This window comes from Salvelinus fontinalis, chromosome 10, assembly GCF_029448725.1.
Source record: "Salvelinus fontinalis isolate EN_2023a chromosome 10, ASM2944872v1, whole genome shotgun sequence".
NCBI classification, from domain to species: Eukaryota; Metazoa; Chordata; class Actinopteri; order Salmoniformes; family Salmonidae; genus Salvelinus; species Salvelinus fontinalis.
In genome coordinates this window covers 3414038-3437800 of record NC_074674.1, presented here as the reverse complement: position 1 = coordinate 3437800, position 23763 = coordinate 3414038, and the positions used below count along the sequence as shown (strand labels likewise).

Sequence of the window (23763 nt, the reverse complement as noted above, 5' to 3'; positions counted from 1 at the left end):
ACCCAAAAATGTAAAGATGCACTATGCAGAAATCGCTCTGCCATTTCCTGGTTGCTAAAATTCTAAGTTTGCCTAATTTCAGCCATTGTGTAGAGAATAATTGTACCATCTAAACCGCTGTGAAACATGTTTCCCTTAACCCAAAATATTGTCTTTTCATCTGTTTGAAGCTGGTGTACAAAACCTAGAGTAAAATAGGCAAAAACTCAACTTAAAAATGGGAAGCATAGAAATAGTGCACACAGAACAGATCTACTGCTTCTTAGACTTGGATTCAATGAGAATGACAGATCTATAACCCACATTATTACATGCATTTTGCAGGTCTACCAAAAAGTAGCATATTGCAGCTTTAATGTTGAGGGTAGCTATGTCATCCATAAAGGTAAAACCATGTTTTAAGATAAGTTAGAATTGTCAAATACTGCCATGATAATTCGAAAACTGAAATGATCAAGAACTATAACTGATATGGTTTCAACTTTGGTCTCAGGCTGGTCTCAGGCTCTGGCTTTTGCCACCTCCACCAGTCTCCTCTCTGAGGAGAGGCTAGTCAAGGATCATATCACCTCTACCTTACCGGTCACCCTAGACCCACTTCAATTTGCTTACCGCCCCAATAAGTCCACAGACGATGCAATCACCATCACACTGCCCTATCCCATCTGGACAAGAGAAATACCCATGTGAGAATGCTATATATATCAATGATGTCGCTTTTGCTGCTGTTGATTCTCTGATCCACCTCTACGCAGACGACACCATTCTGTATACATCTGGCCCTTTTTTGGACACTGTGCTAACAAACGTCCAAACAAGCTTCAATGCCATTCAACACTCCTTCCGTGGCCTCCAACTGCTTTTAAATGCTAGTAAAACTAAGTCCATGCTCTTCAACCGATTGCTGCCCACACCTGCCCGCCCGTCCAGCATCACTACTCTGGACAGTTCTGACTTAGAATATGTGGACAACTACAAATACCTAGTTGTCTGGTTAGACTGTAAACTCTCCTTCCAGACTCACATTAAGCATCTCCAATCCAAAATTAAATCTAGAATTGGCTTCCTATTTCGCAACAAAGCCTTCTTCACTCATGCTGCCAAACATACCCTCGTAAAACTGACTATCCTACCGATCCTTGACTTCGGCGATGTCATTTACAAAATAGCCTCCAACACTCTACTCAGCAAACTGGATGTAGTCTTTCACAGTGCCATCCGTTTTGTCACCAAAGCCCCATATACTATCCACCACTGCGACCTATATGATCTCGTTGGCTGGCCCTCACTACATATCCCACTGGCTCCAGGTCATCTATAAGTCTTTGCTAGGTAAAGCCCCACCTTATCTCAGCTCACTGGTCACCATAGCAACACCCACCCGTAGCACACGCTCCAGCAGGTATATTTCACTGGTCATCCCCCAAGCCAACACTCCCTTTGACCGCCTTTCCTTCTAGTTCTCTGCTGCCAATGACTGGAACTAATTGCAAAAATCACTGAAGCCTTATATCTCCCTCACTAACTTTAAGCATCAGCTGTCAGAGCAGCTTACCAATCACTGTACCTGTACACAGCCAATCTGTAAATAGCACACCCAACTACCTCATCCCCATATTGTTACTTGTCCTTTTGCTCTTTTGCACCCCAGTATCTCTACTTGCACATCATCATCTGTACATCTTTCACTCCAGAGTTAATGCTAAATTGTAATTATTTCGCCTCTATCGCCTATTTATTGCCTTTTTACTCCCTACTCTTCTACATTTGCACACACTGTACATATATTTTTCTATTGTGTTATTGACTGTACATTTGTTTAAATGTAATCTGTGTTGTTTTTGTCACACTGCTTTGCTTTATCTTGGCCAGGTCGCAGATGTAAATGAGAACTTGTTCTCATCTGGCCTACCTGGTTAAATAAAGGTGCAATTTAAAATAAATGCTGTTCATTGACTATCAGCACTCAACACCATAGTACTCTCCAAGCTCCTCATTAAGCTGGAGGCCCTAGGTCTCAACCCCGCCCTGTGCAATTGGGTCCAGGACTTCCTGACGGGCCGCCCCCAGGTCGTGAAGGTAGGAAACAACCTCTCCACTTCGCTGTCCCTCAACACTGGGGCCCACCAAGGGTGTGTGCTCAGCCCCCTCCTGTACTCCCTGTTCACCCTTGACTGCGTGGCCATGCATGCCTCCAACTCAATCATCAAGTTTGCAGACGGCACAACAGTAGTAGGCTTTATTACCAACAATGCCGAGACAGCCTACAGGGAGGAGGTGACTTCAGGAAACAGCAGAGTGAGCACCTTCGTATCCACATCGACGGGACATCAGTGGAGAAGGTGAAAAGTTTTAAGTTCCTCGGCGCACACATCACGGACAAACTGAAATGGTCCACCCACACAGACAGTGTGGTGAAAAAGGCGCAACAACGCCTCTTCAACCCCAGGAGGCTGAATAAATTTGGCTTGTCATCTTGTCACCTGGTCTGCACAACGCATCACCGGGAGCAAACTACCTGCCCTTCAGGACACCTACAGCACACGATGTCACAGGAAGGCCAAAAAGATCATCAAGGACAACAACCACCCGAGCCACTGCCTGTTCACCTTGCTACCATCCAGAAGGCGAGGTCAGTACAGGTGCATCAAAGCTGGGACCAAGAGACTGAAAAACAGCTTCTATCTCAAGGCCATCAGACTATTAATCAGCCATCACTGCTGCCTACATACAGACTTGAAATCATCGGCCACTTTAATAAATGGATCATGAGTCACTTTAATAATGCCACTTTAATAATGTTTACATATCTTGCATTACTCATCTTATATGTATATACTGTTTTTTTTATACCATTTACTGCATCTTTCCTGTGCCGCTCTGTCATTGCTCATCCATATATTTATATGTATACAGTTGAAGTCGGAAGTTTACATGCACTTATGTTAGTCATTAAAACTTGTTTTTCAACCACTCCACACATTTCTTGTAAACAAACTATAGTTTTGGCAAGTCAGTTAGGACATCTACTTTGTGCATGACACAAGTAATTTGTCCGACAAATGTTTACAGACAGATTATTTCACTTATAATTCACTATCACAATTCCAGTGCGTCAGAAGTTTACATACACTAAGTTGACTGTGCCTTTAAACAGCTTGGAAAATTCCAGAAAAGTATGTCATGGCTTTAGAAGCTTCTGATAGGCTAATTGACATAATTTGAGTCAATTGGAGGTGTACCTGTGGATGTATTTCAAGGCCTACCTTCAAACTCAGTGCCTCTCTGCTTGACATCATGGGAAAATCAAAAGAAATCAGCCAAGACCTCTGAAAAAAAATTGTAGACCTCCACAAGTCTGTTTCATCCTTGGGAGCGACTTCCAAATGCCTGAAGGTACCACGTTCATCTGTACAAACAATAGTACGCAAGTATATACACCATGGGACCATCCTACCGCTCAGGAAGGAGACGCATTCTGTCTCCTAGAGATGAACGTACTTTTGTGCAAAACGTGCAAATCAATCCCAGAACAAAGCAAAGGACCTTGTGAAGATGCTGGAGGAAACAGGTATAAAAGTATCTATATCCACAGTAAATCGAGTCCTATATCGACATAACCTGAAAGACCGCTCAGCTAAGAAGAAGCCACTGCTCCAAAGCCGCCATAAAAAAGCCAGACTATGGTTTGCAACTGCACATGGGGACAAAGATTGTACTTTTTGGAGAAATGTCCTCTGGTCTGATGAAACAAAAATAGAACTATTTGGCCATAATGACCATCGTTATGTTTGGAGGAAAAAGGGGGATAATTGCAAGCTGAAGAACACCATCCCAACCGTGAAACACGGGGGTGGCAGCATCATATTATGTGGGTGCTTTGCTGCAGGAGGTACTGGTGCACTTCTAAAAATAGATGGCATCATGAGGGAGGAAAATTAGGTGGATATAATGAAGCAACATCTCAAGATATCAGTCAGGAAGTTAAAGCTTAAAGCTTGGCCGCAAATGGGTCTTCCAAATGGACAATGACCCCAAGCATACTTACAAAGTTGTGGCAAAATGGCTTAAAGATAACCAAGTCAAGGTATTGGAGTGGCCATCACAAGGCCCTGACCTCAACCCTATAGAAAAGTTGTGGGCTGAACTGAAAAAGCGTGTGCGACCAAGGAAGCCTACCAACCTGACTCAGTTACACCAGCTCTGTCAGGAGGAATGGGCCAAAATTCACCCAACTTATTGTGGGAAGCTTGTGGAAGGCTACCTGAAACGTTTGACCCAAGTTAAATAATTTAAAAGGCAATGCTATCAAATACTAATTGAGTGTATGTAAACTTCTGACCTACTGGGAATGTGATGAAAGAAATATAAGCTGAAATAAATAAATCTCTCTATTATTCTGACATTTCACATTCTTAAAATAAAGCGGTGATGCTAACTGACCTAAGACAGGGATTTTTTTTACAAGGATTAAATGTCAGGAATTGTGAAAAACTGAGTTTAAATGTATTTGGCTAAGGTGTATGTAAACTTCTGACTTCAACTGTATATTCTTATTCCATTCCTTTACTTAGATTTGTGTGTATTAGGTAGTTTTGTAATTGTTAGATTACATGTTAGATACTGCTGCATTGTCAGAACTAGCACAAGCATTTTGCTACACTCCCAATAACATCTGCTAACCATGTGTATTTGACCAATACAATTTGATGTGCTCTCTGTCTGGATGTGTTCAGTGAGCCAGTCTCTACTTCATGTGGGCACAACTTCTGCATGGCCTGTATCACAAAGTACTGGGATAGTAATGACTTATGCCAGTGTCCAATGTGTATGGAGACATTCTACAGGAGGCCTGAGTTTTGCATCAATACTTTCATTTCTGAGCTGGTTGCTCAGTTCAGGAAGTCAGTTCAAGTTAAAGCTATCAAAAGCCTAGAACAATGCCCTTCTCAACTCCTACACATCCCCTGTGATGTCTGCGCTGAGACGAAGCTCAAGGCCCTGAAGTCCTGCATGCTGTGTCAGACCTCTTACTGTGACACTCACCTGGAGCCTCATCAGAGAGTTGCAGCCTTAAAGAGCCACAAGCTGAGAACCTGGAAGACATGATGTGTAAGAAGCATGACAGACTCCTGGAGCTGCTCTGTAGCACTGACCAAATGTGTCTTTGTGTCTTGTGCTTGAAAACAGACCACACAATTGGCTCATTCATCCCCCTCCTCTCCCCTGTAACTATTCCCCAGGTCGTTGCTGCAAATGAGAACGTGTTCTCAGTCAACTTACCTGGTAAAATAACGGTAAAATAAAAATAAAATAAAATTACTCATGACACTGTCCCTCTAGAGGAAGAGTGTGGAGAGAGGAAGGCTCAGCTGGGAAGGACTGAGGCAGAAGTTCAGCACATGATCCAGGAGCGACTGCAGAAGGTTATAGAGGTCAAACAATCAGTAAAGCTCAGCAAGAGAGTTGCAGAGAGCGAGATATCAAAAAGTGTGCAGGTCTTTATTGATCTGGTGCGCTCCATTGAGCGAAGCCACGCTGAGCTCATTGAGGTGATTGAAAAGAAGCGGAAAGCAACAGAGAGGCAGGCTGAAGGGTTCATTAAAGCTGGAGCAAGAAATCACTGAGCTAAAGAGAAGCACCGAGCTGATACAGCTCTCAAACACTGAAGACCACCTCCACCTCCAAAGCTCCCCATTCCTGTGTGCTCCTCCATCCACCAAGGACTGGTCTGATACCAGTGTTCACAGTGATCTGTGTGTGGAAACCGTGAGGAGAGCCATGTATCAGCTGGAAGAGACACTGAATAAAGAAATGAAGAAGCTGCCTGAATTCAAACTGAAGAGGATTCGGCAGTATGCAGTGGATGTGACTCTGGACCCTCATGCAGCACACCCTTCTGTCATCCTGTCTGAGGATCGGAAACAAGTGAGAGTTGGAGGCATCAGACAGGATCTTCCTGACAACCCAGAAAGGTTTGATCATGTTGTCATTGTATTGGGAAAGGAGGGCTTCTCGTCAGGGAGATTTTCCTATGAGGTGAAGGTTAAGGGTAAGACTGAGTGGGATGTAGAAGTGGACATAAAGTCCATCAACAGGAAGGGGAATATCTCACTGACCCATAAGAATCCAGGTTGTATCACATCCGGCCGTGATTGGGAGTACCATAGGGCGGCGAACAATTGGCCCAGCGTCGTCCGGGTTTGGCCATAGTAGGCCGTCGTAAATAAGAATTTGATCTTAACTGACTTGCCTAGTTAAATAAAGGTTAAATAAAATGTTTAAAAAGTGTTTTAAAATATTGGACTGTGTTCCTGAGGGATGGGAGTGAATACACAGCTTGTGCCATGTGTCACTCTCTCCCTGAGAGAAGCCACAAAAGGTTGTGGTGTTCATGGATTATGAGGGTCAGGTCTCCTTTTATGATATGGAGGCCAGGGCTCATATCTACTCTATCACTGGCTGCACCTTCACTGAGAAACTCTATCCATACCTTAGCCCTTACATGAATAATGATGGTAAAAACTCTGCCTCTGATCATCTCTCCTGTCAATCACACTGAATGATCAATATTTATCTTTTGATAGGAATGTGTCAATGGATAGGGATTGAAGTGTACTAAAGTTACATGTAACCTAGGGCTGGGCGATATGGCCTAAAAGTAATATCCATATTTTATTTCAGAAATTTGGACGATTCACAATATACAGTATATCACAAAAGTGAGTACACCCCTCACATTTTTGTAAATATTTGAGTATATCTTTTCATGTGACAACACTGAAGAAATGACACTTTGCTACAATGTAAAGTAGTGAGTGTACAGCTTGTATAACAGTGTACATTTGCTGTCCCCTCAAAATAACTCAACACACAGCCATTAATGTCTAAACCGCTGGCAACAAAAGTGAGTACACCCCTAAGTGAAAATGTCCAAATTGGGCCCAATTAGCCATTTTCCTCCCCGGTGTCATGTGACTGGTTAGTGTTACAAGGTCTCAGGTGTGAATGGGGAGCAGGTGTGTTAAATTTGGTGTCATCGCTCTCACACTCCCTCATACTGACTGGTCACTGGAAGTTCAACATGGCACCTCATGGCAAAGAACTCTCTGAGGATCTGAAAAAAAGAATTGTTGCTCTACATAAAGATGGCCTGGGCTATATGAAGATTGCCAAGACCCTGAAACTGAGCTGCAGCACGGTGGCCAAGACCATACAGCGGTTGAACTGGACAAGTTCCACTCAGAACAGGCCTCGCCATGGTCGACCAAAGAAGTTGAGTGCAGGTGCTCAGCGTCATATCCAGAGGTTGTCTTTGGGAATTAGACGTATGAGTGCTGCCAGCATTGCTGCAGAGGTTGAAGGGGTGGGGGGTCAGCCTGTCAGTGCTCAGACCATACGCCGTACACTGCATCAAATTGGTCTGCATGGCTATCGTCCCAGAAGGAAGCCTCTTCTAAAGATGATGCACAAGAAAGCCGGCAATTAGTTTGCTGAAGACAAGCAGACTAAGGACATGGATTACTGGAACCATGTCCTGTGGTCTGATGAGACCAAGATAAACTTATTTGGTTCAGATGGTGTCAAGCGTGTGTGGCAGCAACCAGGTGAGGAGTACAAAGACAAGTGTGTCTTGCCTACAGTCAAGCATGGTGGTGGGAGTGCCATGGTCTGGGGCTGCATGAGTGCTGCCGGCACTGGGGAGCTACAGTTCATTGAGGGAACCATGAATGCCAACATGTACTGTGACATACTGAAGCAGAGCATGATCCCCTCCCTTCAGAGACTGGGCCGCAGGGCAGTATTCCAACATGATAATGACCCCAAACACACCTCCAAGACGACCACTGCCTTGCTAAAGAAGCTGAGGTTAAAGGTGATGGACTGGCCAAGCATGTCTCCAGACCTAACCCCTATTGAGCATCTGTGGGGCATCCTTAAACGGAAGGTGGAGGAGTGCAAGGTCTCTAACATCCACCAGCTCCATGATGTCATCATGGAGGAATGGAAGAGGACTCCAGTGGCAACCTGTGAAGCTCTGGTGAACTCCATGCCCAAGACTGTTAAGGCAGTGCTGGAAAATTATGGTGGCCACACAAAATATTGACACTTTGGGCCCAATTTGGACATTTTCACTTAGGGGTGTACTCACTTTTGTTGCCAGCGGTTTAGACCTTAATGGCTGTGTGTTGAGTTATTTTGAGGGGACAGCAAATTTACACTGTTAAACAAGCTGTACACTCACTACTTTACATTGTAGCAAAGTGTCATTTCTTCAGTGTTGTCACATGAAAAGATATACTCAAATATTTACAGAAATGTGAGGGGTGTACTCACTTTTGTGATATACTGTATATACACACATCTTGATTTCTTTAAACAAACAAAAAAAGACCAAAACAAAGTGTTTTCTTTATTAAAATTAATAAATAAACAATGCAACTTGACTTTGTATCAACTAGGCCAGTGGTCACCAACCTTTGAGTCAAGATCACTTTGAGTCAAAATGCATGCCGAGATTTTTTATTAACATGACTTAAAAAATGTAAGCCTATGCAACATTAACCATATAAAATCAGTACTGTAGCAATGAGTTTTGTGCAGTAAGCTATAGGCCCAATACATTATCACTGCATACTGGCTTTGCTTGAATGTACCTGCCAATGCATTGTTGTTCGGTACACTTAAAAAAAAAAATTTGAGGTAGGCTATATGATCACACCGGCAATAGATTCATTGCTGTATTACTTGTGAGGCAAAGCTGAGTGAGCATACATTCAAATAATTTGCTTTTTATTTTACTGGGCTGATGGTGTCTGCTTCTGATGGTCAGTCTCAGCGGAGGGAGAGAGCAGCAGACTGAGGGTCAGTCTCTCAACGTCCTTCTGCTCTCCCTTTCCTCAACTGACACTGACCAAAAGTGGCACCGTCTTCCAGCTGATAGCGAAAACTCAAGTCGCACTGCATTATTTCTCCCTCATGCACAAATTCATGTTGTTACTCCTATGAACAGAGAACGTGAAATATTCCTTGATATAAAAAAAGACCCAAGCCGCTAATAATAACAACAACGCATTACGCAAGCCTATAGATACACTTTCCTACTCATTCATTACTGCTGCACTGCTTGTTGTAGCGCTGAGAGGAAATATGAAGAACGCGCATTTTATCGTTTATACAAATGTTGAATACAAAGTGTTGACAGTGCTGAGTAAGAACTTAAACATGAACACACTCATAAAAACAGCAGCTCTTTGCTGTATTCGTTGACAGTTTCTCTCTAGTCATGGTTTAAACATTTTGAAATCTCACAGTATCAATTCTGCCTTAGATTTTTTTTATGGCTGCTAAAGTCCTGCAGACTCGGTCATCTGAGCAATCTGATTGGCCAGCGAAGGCATAGTGCACTTGATTTCCTCTCCAGGCCCACCGGGAAGGCAGAGTTTGTACCTTCAGACACATGAAATGGCACAGTTTGCCTACCCGGCGCGCAGGGCAGCTGAATTGGCTACACCTAACAACAGCCCAAGACTAATAAAAAATGTAGGAACACAAGGCTTAAAAGTTGTTGTTTTTTACAGAAATGTTTGGCGATCGACTAGAAATGTTTGTTCACATCCCTATTAGTGAGCATTTATCCTTTGCCAAGATAATCCATCTACCTGACAGGTGTAGCATATCAAGAAGCTGGTTAAACAGCATGATCATTACACAGGTGCACCTTGTGCTGGGGGCAATGCCACAGATGTCTCAAGTTGAGGGAGCATGCAATTGGCATGCTGACAGGAATGTCCACCAGAGCTGTTGCCAGAGAATTGAATGTTAATTTCTTTGCCATAGAGAATTTGGCAGTTTGTCCAACCAGCCTCACAACTGCAGACCACGTGTAACCACGCCAGCCCAGGACCTCCACATCCGGCTTCTTCACCTGCGGGATCGTCTGAAACCAGTCACAGCTGATGAAACTGTCGGTTTGCGCAACTGAAAAATGTCTGCACAAACTGTCAGAAACCGTGTCAGGGAAGCTCATCGGCATGCTCGTCATCCTCACCAGGGTCTTGACCTGACTGCAGTTTGGTGTCGTAACCGACTTCAGTGAGCAAATGCTCACCTTCGATGGCCACTCGCATGCTGGAGAAGTGTGCTCTTCACGGATGAATCCTGGTTTCAACTGTACCAGGCAAACAGTGTGTATGGCGTTGTGTGTGCGAGCAGTTTGCTGATGTCAACGTTGTGAACAGAGTGCCCCATGGGGTTATGGTATGGACAGGCATAAGCTACGGACAACGAACACAATTGCATTTTATTGATGGCAATTTGAATGCACAGAGATACCGTGACGAGATCCTGAGGCCCATTGTCGTGCCATTCATCCGCCACCATCACCTCATGTTTCAGCATGATAATGCACAGCCCCGTATCGCAAGGATCTGTACACAATTCCTGGAAGCTGAAAATGTACCAGTTCCTCAATGACCTGCAAACTCACCAGACATGTCATCCATTGAGCATGTTTGGATCAACGTGTACAACAGTGTGTTCCAGTTCCCGCCAATATCCAGCAACTTCGCACAACCACTGAAGAGGTGTGGGACAACATTCCACAGCCTGATCAACTCTATGCGGAGGAGATGTGTGAAGCTGCATGAGGCAAATAGTGGTCACACTGAATACTGACTGGTTTCTGATGCACATCCCTACCTTTTTTTTAAGGTATCTCTGACCAACAGATGCATATCTGTATTCCCAGTCATATGAAATCCATAGATTAGGGCCTAATGATTTTAAATGTTCTATTATTGACTGGTTTCCTTATATTTACAATTAACATTTATGTCATTTAGCAGGCGCTCTTATCCAGAGCAACTTACAGTAGTGAGTGCATACATTTACACATTTATTTGTACTGGTCCCCCGTGGGAATTGAACCCACAACCCTGGCGTTGAAATTGTTGCAAGTTGCATTTATAGTCATGTTCAGTGTATGTCAGTGAGCTATTAATGCCACTTTATCACAGAAGACACCCTCTGATAGTGACTTCCCTCTGTGTTGCCCTCTCTGACAAGGTATACCTTCAGGAACATCATACAACATGCATCCTCATAGAAAAGATCTGACCGTTACTCATTTACTAAGTCAGAGATCGCTACTCCTATAAACTATGCACTAAGTTCAGCTTTCACTAATGCTATCAATCAGAGTTTAATCATTTGATACAGCATTGTATATTAACAAAGCAGTAACATTTAGGAAAACCGTACTGGAGTTCCTAAGTCATAAACATTAAATCAAATCTAAGGTGGCAAAAAATAGAATCACGTGCAAGTATCAAAATCTGATTGGTTTAAGACCTATTCTGTATTAGCTAAATGATGAGGTAGGAAAAAGGCCTAGTTTCGGCTACTAGAAGTGACAATCATCCTTGACCATCTACCTTCACATCCAATTTAAAATGAGAACATTGACAAATGTTACGCTTAATTCTGTCACACAGCTAGAAGTGCTAGTGACATTCCAATTTTATGTGGCTCAAGACAGTGGTGTAAAGTACTTAAGTAAAACTTCTTATGGCTGCAGGGGCAGTATTGAGTAGCTTGGTTGAAAAGATGCCCAGAGGTGCCCAGAGTAAACTGCCTGCTCCTCAGTCGCAGTTGCTAATATATGCATATTATTAGTAGTATTGGATAGAAAACACACTGAAGTTTCTAAAACTGTTTGAATGATGTCTGTGAGTATTACAGAACTCATATGGCAGGCAAAAACCTGAGAAAAAATCCAACCAGGAAGTGGGAAATCTGAGGTTTGTAGGTTTTCAACTCATCGCCTATCAAATACACAGTGGGATATGGGTCATTTTGCACTTCCTACAGCTTCCACTAGATGTCAACAGTCTTTAGAACCTTGTCTGATGCTTCTACTGTGAAGTGGGGCCGAAGGAGAGGGGATTGAGTAAGGTCTATCATGACCTGAACATGCGCTGACCATGCACGTTCATGTGAGATCGAGCTCTGTTCCATCGCACTTCTGAAGACAAGGAATTCTCCGGTTGGAACATTATTGAAGATTTATGTTAATAACATCCTAAAGATTGATTCAATACATCGTTTTACATGTTTCTAATGACTGTTACGGAACTTTTTGACATTTTGTCTGCTTTTAGTGAACGCGCTTCATGACTTTGGATTTGTTTACCAAACGCGCTAAAAAAAGTAGCTATTTGGACATAAATGATGGACATTACCGAACAAAACGAACATTTCTTGTGGAAGTGGGAGTCCTGGGAGTGCATTCCAACGAAGATCAGCAAAGGTAAGTGAAGATTTATAATGCTATTTATGACTTTTGTTGACTCCACAATTTAGCGGGTGGCTTGCTTTTGTGGCTGAACGCTGTTCTCAGATTATTGAATATTGTGCTTTTGCCGTAAAGCTTTTTTGAAATCTGACACAGCGGTTGCATTAAGAACAAGTTTATCTTTAATTCTATGTAAAACATGTATCTTTCATCAAAGTTTATGATGAGTATTTCTGTTATTTGATGTGGCTCTGCAATTTCTCTGGATATTTTGGAGGCATTTCTGAACATGGCGCCAATGTAAACTGAGGTTTTTGGATATAAATATGAACTTTATCGAACAAAACATATATGTTTTGTGTAACATGAAGTCCTATGAGTGAATGGCTGTGTTTTTCTGTGATTTGGCGGTGACCTAACAAAATCGTTTGTGATGCTTTCACTGCAAAGCCTTTTTGAAATCGGACACAGTGGTGGGATTAACAAGAAGTGTATCTTTAAAATGGTGTGAAATACTTGTATGCTTGAGGAATTTTAATTATGAGATTTCTGTTGTTTGAATTTGGCGCCCTGCACTTTCACTGGCTGTTGTCATATCGATCCCTTTAACGGGATTGCAGCCCTAAGAACTAAAGTACTACTTTGGAAGGTTTTTTGAGTTTCTGTACTTTACTATTCATATTTTTGGCTACTTTTACTTCACTACATTCCTAAAGAAAATAATGTTATTTTTACTCCATACATTTTTCCTGACACCCAAAAGTACTCGTTACATTTTGAATGCTTAGCAGCACAGGAAAATGGTCCAATTCACACACTTAACAAGAGAAAATCACTTGTCATCCTTACTACCTCTGATCTGGCAGACTTACTAAACACAAATGCTTTATGAGTGTTGGAGTGTGCCCCCGGCTATCAGTAAATTTAAAAAACAAGAAAATTGTGCCGTCTGGTTGGCTTAATATAAGGAATAATAAATGGTTTATACTTTTACTTGTACTTTTTATTTCATAAGTATTTGATCCTTAAGTATGTCTAAAACCAAATACTTTTAGACTTTTACTCAAGTAGTATTTTACTGGGTGACTCACTTTTACCTGAGTCATTTTCTATTAAGGTATCTTTACTTTTACTCAAGTATGACAATTGAATACTTTTTCCACCACTGCTTTGAACCCATAAATCAAATAGACAAACATTTAAGTTCCTTCAAGAAAAGTGCAATTTATTTGGTCTAACCACACTAGAACATTTGACAGAAAAAAAGTTAGAAGCATATGAAACAAAATGGTGCAAACAGATTAATTGGAATATTCAAAGGCATACTGTGGGCTATATTCAAGAGCAGATAGTCTTTCATGGTTTTACAGTGTTTGTGCAGTTGTAAGGCCATAGCTGAGAAAAGGACCACCCTCACAGCAGCCACACAGCTTGTGGGCATTTTAGTAAGTTAAGGTCTTGAACATACTGTATGCTATGCTTTTTAAAAATGTAACATTTATTTAACTAGACAAGTCAGTTAAGAACAAATTCTTATAGACAATGGCGGCCTAACCCTGACGACGGTGGGACAATTAAATGCCGCCCTATGGGACTCCCTATCACGGCCAGATGTGATACAGCCTGGATTTGAACCAGGGACTATAGGGACCTCTTGCACTGAGATGTAGTAGACTGCTGCGCCACTAGGGAGCAAAATAAAAAAATCTCGAAAAGAATTTCCCCATTTGCTGAACTGGCTAAATTAGCCACAAAGATAGTTTTACCTGCCTATTTCTGGTTCTGTATTGTGGTCCTTGGAACCGTTTGAGTTATATTTCACCAAGTCTGAAGACACCTAACCTGCGGCTAGATCGAAATTACATTGATTGGCGTTTGCCATAAATGGATGTCATTAACAGTACATTGCGACATTAGGTACATTATTTGTAACACTAGGGGTCACTGTTGTTTATTCAAAGTGTTTTTTTGGGGGGCGTTAACTTTTATTTAACTGGGCAAGTCAGTTAAAACCTTTTCTCAATAGGGGGTGCTGTTTGCACTTTGTAATAATTTCGTTCCCAAATTAAACTGCCTCGTACTCAATTCTTGCTCGTACAATATGCATATTATTATTACTATTGGATAGAAAACACTCTCTAGTTTCTAAAACCGTTTGAATTATATCTGTGAGTAAAACAGAACTCGAGGTGGAGCAATTTTCCTATGAGGAAGTGAGAAATCTGAAATCTGCAGGCTGTTCTGAGGTCAGTTTATTAATTTGCATGTCTTCTATTGGTTGAGATGCACTGCATACGCCTTCCCCTGGATGTCAGCAAATAGTGAGAATTGGAATGGAGTTGCTAGGCAGATCTGAGGCCTTATAAATGGGCTGGCAACGTGGGGTCCTCTCTTTCCTTCGTTCGCCATGACGCAAGACAGACCTCAGGATGGCGTTCTAGAAAGCTCCCGTTATAGCCCTTAGATATATCCGGCTCTGATTTTATTCGATATAGGTGTTAAAGACATCATAATGTTGTTATTTTAAACCGAGTTATATCAGTTTATATCAGTATATTGCGATTTTTGGGTATTTATTTGTGCTGCGTTCTAGTGAGTTGGGCACGTCTGGCCCACATGGCTAATGTTTACTGCTAATTCCAAAGTTGAAGGCGACAATCTACAACCGAGCAACGATTCTTTTGGAAAAAGAACAACTTGCCCAAGATTCTGATGGGAGCTCATCAAAAAGTAAGAACTATTTATGATGTTAATTCGTTGTTCTGTTGAAAAATGTAAAACTCATATTCCGCCATTAATTTCGGTGCGGTCTCGCTTTAACGCACGCTGTATGTCGTAGTAACGTTAATTTTAAAAATCTAACAGAGCGATTGCATTAAGAACTAATGTATCTTTCATTTGCTGTCCAACCTGTATTTTTTAGTCAAGTTTAAATTTATTTACTGATTAGATTAGGTGCCTCTCCCAAGATTTCTCCTGACATATTGTTGGCAGCTTGGCTACTATTCTCATTGTATAACCATGATTTGTGCCGCTAAATATGCACATTTTCGAACAAACTCTATATGTATTGTGTAATATGATGCTATAGGACTGTCATCTGAAGAAGTTTGAGAAGGTTAGTGAAAAAAATGATATCTTTTGCTGGTTTATTCGTTATCGCTATTGTTGGCTTGAATCAATGCTGTTGTGTGGTTGGCTATTGTAGTAAGCTAATATAATGCTATATTGTGTTTTCACTGTAAAACACTTAAAAAATCTGAAATATTGCCTGGATTCACAAGATCTTTGTCTTTCATTTGCTGTACACTGTGTATTTTTCATAAATGTTTTATGATGAGTATTTAGGTAATTCACGTTGGTCTCTGTAGTTATTCTAGTTGCTTTGGTGAGAGTTGTGATGGTGGCTGCAATGGTAAACTATGATTTATACCTGAAATATGCACATTTTTCTAACAAAACATATGCTATACAATAAATATGTTATAAGACTGTCATCTGATGAAGTTGTTTCTTGGTTAGTGGCTATTTATATCTTTATTTGGTCGAAATTGTGATAGCTATCCATGCAGGAAAAAAATGGTGGAAAAAAAAGTTGTGTCTTTTGCTATCGTGGTTAGCTAATAGATTTACATATTGTGTCTTCCCTGTAAAACATTTTAAAAATCAGAAATGATGGCTGGATTCACAAGATGTGTATCTTTCATCTGGTGTCTTGGACTTGTGATTTAATGATATTTAGATGCTAGTATTTACTTGTGATGCTATGCTAGGCTATGCTAGTCAGCTTTTTTACTGATGGGGGTGCTCCCGGATCCGGGATTGTGTGCAAGTAGAAGTTAAGAACAAATTCTTATTTACAATGACGGCCTACCAAAAGACAAAAGGCCTCCTGCGAGGACGGGGGCTGGGATTTAAAATTAAAATTAAATTAAAATATAGGACAAAACACACATCACGACAACAGAGACACCACAACACTACATAAAGAGAGACCTAAAACAACAACATAGCATGGCAGCAACACATGAAAACCCAGCATGGTAGCAACACAACATGGCAGCAGCACAACATGGTAGCAGCACAAAACATGGTACAAAAATTAAGGGGCACAGACAACAGCACAAAGGGCAAGAAGGTAGAGACAACAATAGATCACACGAAGCAGCCACAACTGTGAGTAAAAGTGTCCATGATTGAGTCTTTGAATGAAGAGATGGAGATAAAACGGTCCAGTTTGAGTGGTTTTTGCAGCTCATTCCAGTCACAAGCTGCAGCGAACTGAAAAGAGGAGCGACCCAAGGATGTGTGTGCTTTGGGGACCTTTAACAGAATGTGACTGGCAGAACGAATGTTGTATGTGGAGGATGAGGGCTGCAGTAGGTATCTCAGATATGGAGGAGTGAGGCCTAAGAGGCTTTTATAAATAAGTATCAACCAGTGGGTCTTGCGACGAGTATAGAGATGACCAGTTTACAGAGGAGTATAGAGTGCAGTGATGTGTCCTATAAGGAGCATTGGTGGCAAATCTGATGGCCGAATGGTAAAGAACATCTAGCCGTTCGAGAGCACCCATAACTGCCGATCTATAAATTACGTCTCCATAATCTAGCATGGGTAGGATGGTCATCTGAATCCGGGTTAGTTTGGCAGCTGGGGTGAAAGAGGAGCGATTACGATAGAGGAAACCAAGTCTAGATTTAACTTTAGCCTGCAGCTTTGATATGTGCTGAGAGAAGGACAGTGTACCGTCTAGCCATACTCCCAAGTACTTGCTCTAAACCCTCAGAGGTCGTAATCACACAGGTGGGGAGAGGGTCATTCGTCTTACCAAACCACATGACCTTTGTTTTAGAGGTGTTCAGAACAAGGTCAAGGGCAGAGAAAGCTTGTTGGACACTAAGAAAGCTTTGTTGCAGAGCATTTAACACAAAAAGTGTTGCTTTTTGAAAGCTCCTATGCTGCTCATTTTAGGAGTGAAAATTCATCAGAGCCCAAAAGTTTGTCCTACGGCTATCAGAGACACTAGATTAGACTACCATATACAGTAATTGGATTACATTTTATTGATCAAAAGTAAATGTTTTTGATATGATTACTGTAGAAAAATTACAACTCCAGATGTACAGTCGTGGCCAAAAGTTTTGAGCATGATACAAATGTTAATTTTCACAAGTTTGCTGCTTCAGTGTCTTTAGGTATTTTTGTCAAAAGTATAATTACAAGCATTTCATAAGTGTCAAAGCTTTTATTGACAATTACATGAAGTTGATGCAAAGAGTCCATATTTGCAGTATTGACCCTTCTTTTTCAAGACCTCTGCAATCCGCTCTGGCATGCTGTCAATTAACTTCTGGGCCACATCCTGACTGATGGCAGCCCATTCTTGCATAATCAATGCTTGGAATTTGTCCGAATGTGTTTTTTTTGTTTGTCCACCCGCCTCTTGAGGATTGACCACAAGTTCTCAATGGGATTAAGGTCTGGGGAGTTTCCTGGCCAAGGACCCAAAATATCAATGTTTTGTTCCCCGAGCCACTTAGTTATCACTTTTGACTTATGGCAAGGTGCTCCATCATGCTGGAAAAGGCATTGTTCGTCACCAAACTGTTCCTGGAGGGTTGGGAGAAGTTGCTCTCGGAGGATGTGTTGGTACCATTCTTTATTCATGGCTGTGTTCTTAGGCAACATTGTGAGTGGGCCCACTCCCTTGGCTGAGAAGCAACCACACACATGAATGGTCTCAGGATGCTTTACTGTTGGCATGACACAGGACTGATGGTAGCACTCACCTTGTCTTCTCTTCTCACTGTGCGTGAAGATGCACTCACACATGCCTGCTGCCATTCCTGAGCAAGCTCTGTACTGGTGGTACCCCGATCCCGCAGCTGAATCAACTTTAGGAGACGATCCTGGCGCTTGCTAGACTTTCTTGGGCGCACTGAAGCCTTCTTCACGACAATTGAACCGCTCTCCTTGAAGTTCTTGATGATCCGATAAATGGTTGATTTAGGTGCAATCTTACAATATCCTTGCCTGTGAAGCCCTTTTTGTGCAAAACAATGATGACGGCATGTGTTTCCTTGCAGGTAACCATGATTGACAGAGGAAGAACCATGATTCCAAGTACCACCCTCCTTTTGAAGCTTCCAGACTGTTATTCGATTTCAATCAGCATGACAGAGTGATCTCCAGCCAAGTCATTTACTCATCTGCCGTCCTGCATACACGTGTTCATATTTTCCACCTGTGGCCTGCATCGCAATCAAAGTTGTTTTCGTTACCAATAATAACTTTGGAAATGTGTGCGTTTCTATCAAAGTGCCTTATTACGTTATAATAGTTTCTGCATGTCGTGTTATGTCGTTTCCACTGTAGCATCATGTTTTTGTGTATATTCCTTATAACCGCGGACACGCGATGTAACGTTACTCATTTATAACATTTATGGTGTTATACTCAACGCTTAGGTATCTAGCTACATTCTTCTATTAGCTCTGGAAAACAATGTTAATTGCGTCAGGGAAGTATTAGCATGTGTTGTATTTTGAAGCTACCCTGGCTTTATGACTCAAGTGGCACAGCGTCTCAGTGCTAGAGGCGTCACTACAGACACCCCTCTTCAAATCCAGACTGCGTTTCTATCAAAGTAAGTGCCTAAATACGTTATAATAGTTTGTGTCGTGTTATACCGTTTTTCTACTGTAGCTCACTGTGTGTATTGTGGGGTTTTTATAAGGTTTTTTGACATGCTTAACTAACTATAAGCTAGTAGGGCTTCTTATGCATTAAAGTTTGAATTACTGACTCTTGTGAACCTGCATTTTCCATTGTTCTCACTTTTACCAGTGCTCAGGGCCTAACCATGAAAATCAGCCTGAAATGTGTGTGTGTTAAAGAGAGCACTGTACTGTGTGAAATATGTGTGTGTATGCCACAAATGTATCAGTCTGAAATGTGTGTGTGTGTGCTGGAAGTAACAGTTAGCTCAGATAAGAAGCTGGGAAGCTGTAGTTAGCCTTGAGCGAGAACAGTGGACAATGTATACAGGTGCAGATATCTCAGACAATGTTATAAAACTGTCTGACCCCAGTCTCTGGGGTGAAGGAGCGTAATCTACACAGCAACAGCGAAAGGACACCAGAAAGCGCAAAGAAGCTGGGACCAGCTTATGTGCCAACATCAACGATAGGCTGGGTGAGTCTAAACCACGCCCAGTCTCTACTCTGACAGGCCGGCTCAGAAGCGGGAACTATCTCTGTCACGAGTATAATATACTATCTTTGTCAGAAACAAATAAGTTCCTTGTTCCACCCTGCAGGGTGGTGCAGTGAACCCGTATATACGAAAGGTGTATTTGCCATTTATTAACTTTTGAATGAAACAATTATTTTAACCAAGTTCAGGTGTGGTATTGTTCCTATCTCAGTTGAACTTTCGCAACCCTAACAGTATGGAGCATAATATATTTGTGTATATTCCTTATAACCGCGGACACGCTAGGTAACGTTACTCATGTTACTCACCTTTTATGGTGTTATATTCAATCGTGCTTATGTAGCTAGTTACATTATTCTATTAGCTCTGTAAAACAATGCTAAATGCGTCGGAAGTATTGGCATGTTGTATTTTGACGCTACCCTGGAAAAATAGAAAAATATCTTATACCACTTGGTCGTTTTCTGAGTGCATTCCACAAAGCTGTCTATCATGTCAGCCTTATCCACTGCCCCCATGTTGAGGTTATAGTCAAGCACGCAGTCTGGTTTGATGTTTCTCTGTCTCGTTTGTTTCTCTCTCCCGTCAGGTGGTCCACCTTCCCTGTGGCCGACATGGTTGCTGTATGGACAGTGGAGAGGACATGGACGTCTCGTTTGTCATGGCACTTTACTGCCAGCTGTTAACATTTCTTGTTTTGTATAACGGGTCATTTAGGATGGTAGTAGCGTTGTTGATGAAATGCAGTCATAGCAGCAGAACTAGAAAGCAGTCTTGGGAAAAGAGGGTGGCAAAGAAGGGAGTTGCAAAAATGGGATCTCTGCTTCAGTATTCTCTTAGGGAGTTATTTTTTACTGTCACCAGGAATGTATACATTTCACTAATTGTGGTTGTCCCCCCACTCCTTGCTCTCTCTTATCCTGTAGCTCCAAGGCATAGCGATTGGTCTCTACTATGTCTCCCACCAGCTCCTCTGTCAGAAACAACTTGAAGCACTCTGCCTCAGATGGAAATGGCAAGGGGCGTTGCACTCCAGACTGGGACTCATCAACACAATCAGCAGGGCCAGGAGGGGTGAAATGGCTGGCAGCCTTCCAGCTACCATAGAACTCCTGTACTTCATCCACTGTCAGTCTGCCACCATCACCACCAGCATCTTCTAATGGAACTGGGACTTTGTCAGTGGACAAGGGGTCCTCTGTCACTGTCAGAATCTGATTCCTGACTTTCAGACTCATTGTCAGATTTTTTTTTTAATCTCCAGAATTTCTTTATTTGTGAGTTGTCTCCTTTTGAAATACATTGCTAATGCTACAGCTTAGCTCACTAGCTACATACTGTAATGACCTGACTAGATCATAAAAGAACAACTGTCCAGACAGAGGATTGAGTTTACGAATGGACGGTTTATTAAACCAACTTTACACAGGCTACTGTTTGGCCGTAGCCCACGCCAAATAAATGAAAGATAACCCACAAGCCAATCGTGACCTTCTCTTGTGAAGCCCAGAAGTAAAAGAGAGAGAACAAAGGCTAAACCTGGTCTTAACTTCCAATGTTCCATCCCCCTGGACAACCCCCATCCACGCCACTCCGCCAACCGCCAGGATGCCCGGCATCAGAACATTCCAGGCATTCCCGTGATTGGCAGATAGCAGGTTGATTGACATGTCGGACCCCGCGAACACTGGGTACTGGTAGGTACAACACAACCACCTACTAGCCTAACACATAACACACAGCTGTCTGTGCGGGTCGCTACACAGCCCCCCCACCACAAAGTCCCTCGTCCCCGAGGGAAGAAACAAAGTCTCTGAAGCAACCCGGAGGTCTCCTTTGCCTGCGTGGCCGTGATGGTCGCAGAGTGCCCCTCTGGGAACCAGGGGATGAAGGCAAGGACATGGGGGACAAGGAAGCGGGAACGGGTATTACAGTCCGTGGCTCTGGGGAACCACGCGGTGACACAGGGGGAGTGGGCTGTCTGGAGCCTTGTCTGCGGCACCTGGGGGTGGGTGCCTGGAGAATGTCATTGCCAGAGAGGGGAATTGTGGGGGTTCCTGGGGTTTGGGGAGAAGAGGCCCCTCTGTATGGGGCTAACCTGTCCCGGTGCAGTGTCACCTTTCTCCCCCTGGGAGGAAGCTGCACCCGGTAAACAACCTCCCCTACCCTCTCCAGGACACTGCAGGGTCCCACCCAGAGACTGTCCAACTTGGGGCATCTGCCTTTTTTCCTTAGCGGGCTGTAGACCCAGACCAGCTCCCCAGCCACAAAGTGCCTTCCCCGGGTGTGCACGTCATAGTTCCTCTTCTGCCTCAGACCTGCATTCAGCAGCTGCTCTCTGGCGAAGGTGTGGGCTGTCTCCAGGCGGTCCTGGAGTCTCCGGGCATACTCCGGCCCCGGGGGAACATGAGGGCTATCCAGGGGCCGACCAAACGCCATCTCCGCAGGGGTACGGATCTCTCTCCCCAGCATGAGGAGAGCAGGCGTGCAGGAGGTGGAGTCTTGGACAGCGGAGCGGCATGCCATGAGGACCATAGGCAGGTGCTTGTCCCAGTCACAAGAGTAGGTCACGATTGGCTTGTGGGTTATCTTTCATTTATTTGGCGTGGGCTACGGCCAAACAGTAGCATGTGTAAAGTTGGTTTAATAAACCGTTCATTCGTAAACTCAATCCCACTTCTGACACCAATGTAATGACCTGACTAGATCATAAAAGAACAACTGTCCAGACAGAGGATTGAGTTTACGAATGGACGGTTTATTAAACCAACTTTACACAGGCTACTGTTTGGCCGTAGCCCACGCCAAATAAATGAAAGATAACCCACAAGCCAATCGTGACCTTCTCTTGTGAAGCCCAGACGTAAGAGAAAGAACAATGGCTAAACCTGGTCTTAACTTCCAATGCTCCATCCCCCTGGACAACCCCCCTCCACGCCACTCCGCCAACCGCCAGGATGCCCGGCATCAGAACATTCCAGGCATTCCTGTGATTGGCAGATAGCAGGTTGATTGACATGACGGACCCCGCGAACACTGGGTACTGGTAGGTACAACACACCCATCTACTAGCCTAACACATAACACACAGCTGTCTGTGCGGGTCGCTACAATACATAACAACACTGAATGGCTCAGAGTGGGAGGTTACGTGGTTGACTGCCAGCACGCGCCACTTGTATCAATAAATCACTATCAGAAAATGTTTTGTGTGGTATTATTGATATATTTACTATTTAATATTTTATTCACGTTTTTCAATTACCGGTGATAAATCATGCATTCCGATTATTTTTGCATAGATTGTAATGGGCACATAGTATGTGTGTAAAATAATGTTTTGGAAGGTTGTACTGATTATGATGAGCTAAGCTAATTCCAGCTATGTGTGCGGAGCCATGTTTGTTGACATACAATGCATTCTGGGTTTCACTTGATCGTCTGTCGGACCAAAGATGCTATAGCAAAATGAGATGAGTAAGGGTTCACTCATTTTTTGAGAACTTCAGGAAGTGAATGTGGGATGTGAACGATGGTAGACGACATACACCTTCAACATGCATACTATAAACAGACCAAACTCATCTGGTCTTATCTTTGATTTTTGTGAGGAAAAAAAGCCTGGCTGCGTGCTGAAACTAATCGTCGGATTACTTTCGATTTCTAGAAAGTGTTTTACTCAAATATTTTGATCAACAGTGAGCTCACCCATGATGTGATTAATTATACATAGTAATTGCTATTAGCTAATTCATATTGTAGTTTACGTCAGCCGAGAGTTAGAAAATATGACCGCTTGTGTTGCTCAATCTTTCCTCAGTTAGCGCTAGGACAAATGTAGCCTACATTTTTCCGTTTAGGATGATTGTGTTATGCTATATATACACTTTGTGAATAACTGAACATTGCATCCAAAAATAAACTGCTCACATTCGGGACATAACTTTGTGATGACAGTGTTTGTGTAAATAGTTTCTGAAAAAAGTGTGGCCAGCTCAAATGCTGATTGTTGCGTTATTCGAAACTGGCCGTTCTAAATGAGCGTTCTAAATGAGTGTTCTAATCACACGGGGTGTGATCGTATGCTTCAGGGACCACTGTAGAACGATCACACCATGTATGATGGTACGTGTGAAAGGGCTAGATAGCTATCTCAGCAACCTGAGTAGGAATGTGTCAAATGATGTCCTTGGGCAGGGGGGTGTGGCCAGGCTAGAACAGTGGGAGTTTATATCGCTCTATGGTCTCAC

General features: G+C 42.7%; 1 pseudogene; it reads left to right on the top strand.

The window, feature by feature from the left end:
• Positions 1-4710: 4710 nt before the first annotated feature.
• LOC129863151 (zinc-binding protein A33-like) lies at positions 4711-6566 on the top strand (annotated as a pseudogene).
• The last annotated feature ends 17197 nt before the right edge of the window (positions 6567-23763 follow it).